Below are 3,469 nucleotides of genomic sequence, written 5' to 3' on the forward strand. Positions count from 1 at the left end.
CAAGTAAACGACGTCCCTTGATTGTAAATTTGCATAAGCCATGATAATGCATGTGAAAGTTGACTATGTCATGTTCTACATTTCCTTAACACCATTACACAAATTATCTGATTAGAACAAGATTGAACCAAGATTACAGCAGCAATCAAACAAGAAAACGAAGAAAATAAAAAACAAAAACGTAGTGAAATCCATAGAATAAAACATTAATAAAAAAACGACAGCAGAAGCAACATATCAAGTAATAGGAGCTGAGTAAACTCCCCAAGCTAGAGAGCAAAGGAGGTGAGGAATTCATATAAAAACAGTATTATAGTGAAGGGTAAGTGAAGCTATGCTGGTAAAGAATCATGAATTTAAATTTTTATTTAGGGTAATAAACTGGACAATGGGGTACGAAGTTTTTTAGAGGGCGAGCCCTGGTGCAGAGGTAAAGTTGTGCCTTGGTGACTTGTTGGTCATGGGTTCGAATCCGGAAACAGCCTCTTTGCATATGCAAGGGCAAGGCTGCGTACAATATCCCTCCCCCATACCTTCGCATAGCGAAGAGCCTCTGGGCAATGGGGTACGAAGTTTTTTTTAAAATAGTATTAGGGGAAGTTTTAAATTTTTTTATCCAAATAGTATTTCATGATAAGGGGTCTTAAATCTTTATATATTAGATGACCCAAAAATGAAAAATTAATTATACAGTTTTGGTGGAATCGATCCATGTTTACAGAAAATATCTTATGTTGCAGCCATAGTTATAGCAGCATTATCAAACAGAAGAACACTGAAGCTATCAACAGAAAGGCAAAGTACAAAAATAACCAGAAAAAGATATTAGTAGAGTCTTATTCACCAAATCAATGCCCTGAAGAAAAACAATGCCAAACTATAAAGAAACTTACTATACTCCAAGTCTTGCATGAACAAGTTAGGAAAACCAAGTCAGAATCAACACTCTATGGTGTATTTGAAGCTATTAAAAAGAAGCATGTAAATTAAAAAAAAAAAATTGTAGTACAGGATTCTAGTAATCACAAACTTCTTAGGCGACTAAATGTCTCAGAGGACACTTTTATCTTTTCTGAGTTACAAAATAAAGATGCCAATGAATTCCAGACAAAAATTTAAGGAAGCTTCCCCTGGTTTATCATGTCCTCCAACCACATAATCGCTTCATATTGCAGACCTAAGGAGTAAAGACCCTCAATGAGTGAATTGTAACTTTTGGTACAAGGCCAGTATGACTTAATTGACATTTTCTCCAGGAGTTGGCTTGCCTCAAGATACCTTCTCTCACCGCAAAGCATTTTCAGCAAAATGTCATAAGTATCTATGTCGCCTGTGCAACCAACCTTGCTAGACACCTTGTTCAAGCTCTTGAGTACGAGGCTGTGGAATTTCCAACATTGCAAAGGTTTTTCAAGAGAACATTGTACACTTTAGCAATAGGTAGACAATTGACTTTCACCATGTTCTCCTCAATTACCTTGATTGCTTCATCCACTTTATTAACCTTGAACAATGCAGCTACTTTTGCTTCAAAGACAGTATGTGTTGGTTTAAAGCCTCTACTTTCTTGCATTTCAACGATGACCTTATCAGCTTCATCTATCTTACCCTCACTGTACAGATCAATAGCCATGGTATTACAACTAGCCAAACTAGGAACTGAGCCCTTGATCAAAGCTTCATGAATCATGCGTTTAGCGCTTTCTATATCTTTACCATCCGAATTCTGGCCAAGATCAAGTCGGTTATAGCATCGCTTCGGAGCCTTCAGTCCTTTCCTCAAAATTTTACCCAGGACTTCCTCAGTTTCTTCAAATTTTTCAGCATCACATAAAGCATCCAAAAGAGTTCTATAGATGACAATATCCTCACCATTTCCTTTCTATGAGATCCTCCAAAAAATCGAATACAAAAAATGGGTGGCCTCATGTAACCTCCTGTCTTGGCACAATCCCTTCATCAAAATTGCATAACTGTCCATGTTAGGGTAGCAACTCTGATAATCCATCTCTTGGAATAATTGCAGTGCCAAATCGGAGCGATTCTTTTGACAAGGAGCATACATAAGCAAGTTCAATGCTCAAACCTGAGACCTCACTTCCCAACCACAAGAGCTCTCAACAAAAAGCAGGTGTGCCATTTCAAGCCGATTCTCCTTCACCATTATCTGCAACATGGCGTTGAAGGATTCTATCCAATTCACACAGTTAAACCGATGAATACTCTTATAAAGAGAGATTGCTTCATCCACCAGCTCGGCATTCGCATACGTCTTGATAACAGACACAAACATAATCGTTGCATTCACATGAATCATCTCTCATCTGCTCAATCACATCCCTCATCTCAGAGAGTCTCCCTAATGTTCTAAGGATGTTGATCATGGTGGCATAAATAGGATCATTGTGGAAGTAATTGGGGTATCTGGATTTGGCTTCATTGAAAATGTTAAGAGCCTTTAATGGATTCTTTGGGTTTTTATGATCTGAGAGAGGTAGGTTGGTGTCAACACTCTTGGCCATCTTATGGTCATGGAACTTAGAACACAAAATACTAGCTAATCTGAAACTATTCTCTCTCTCTCTCAATATGCTTAAAACACTTCAACTTGAAATAGATAACTTCTTCTTATGCAAACACACATAAAATTACCATCCAGAATTAAAAAATCAGTTAGATACCAAAAAAAAAACTGATTAAGCTTAACATCAATGAAACTGGATTCTGATAAATAGGGGGAAAATGAAAAAAAATGTGACTTTTTTTCAAATAAAAAGAAGAAAGACCTCAAAGTGGTGTTTGAATTTGAGCAAGGTTTCGTCTTTTGCCTTCAATTTGGAAACTTGAGCAACAAATGATTGGTGAAGCTGAAGGAGTAACAGACGGCTGAAGAAGAAGGCAATGGGTCAATTGGATCAGTTAGAGTTATCAATATGGGCCACCTCTCGTGGGCTTAGCCCAAAAGTGCACCTTCACTACCAATTTTTACTTACACTCTCCTTCGGCACTTATATTCTACACCTCCCTAATCGCATCCTGCACCTCCCATATTTAAAAAAACCCAACCTACCCCTAACCCTTGTATCTTCTTTTTTTCCCCCTTCTTTATCCCGCAGACCCTTCCATTCCTTCTTCTCTTCTTTCCATAGCACACCTGTTTTCCAGTGCTAAAGGCTCCAACTACGCCAAAGGTTCCAACTGAACTGTTCTTCCAACTACAATAGAGGTTCCATTGCTTTCCTCTTCCAACTCTCCATGTCAGGTACATTTTAGCACACTGCACCTCCCTTGTTTTTTAGTTTCTAGAATGACCTTTCCAAAAAAAGGATTCCAGAACACCTATTATGAAAGTAACACCTTTTCTAGAAAGCCTGCTCTAGAATATTTTTCTTCTATATAGGCGAACACCTTTCCGAAAGCCAAAATTCCTTTCTGAAGAACTTGTTCTGGAGTGCAAGTGCTTCTTTTG

At 38.0% G+C, this 3,469-nt stretch overlaps 1 pseudogene; it reads right to left on the minus strand.

Moving 5' to 3' along the window:
* Window positions 1-933: 933 nt before the first annotated feature.
* Window positions 934-2,874, minus strand: LOC114419141 (annotated as a pseudogene).
* Window positions 2,875-3,469: the final 595 nt, after the last annotated feature.

This window comes from Glycine soja, chromosome 7, assembly GCF_004193775.1.
Source record: "Glycine soja cultivar W05 chromosome 7, ASM419377v2, whole genome shotgun sequence".
In the NCBI taxonomy this organism is placed as follows: Eukaryota; Viridiplantae; Streptophyta; class Magnoliopsida; order Fabales; family Fabaceae; genus Glycine; species Glycine soja.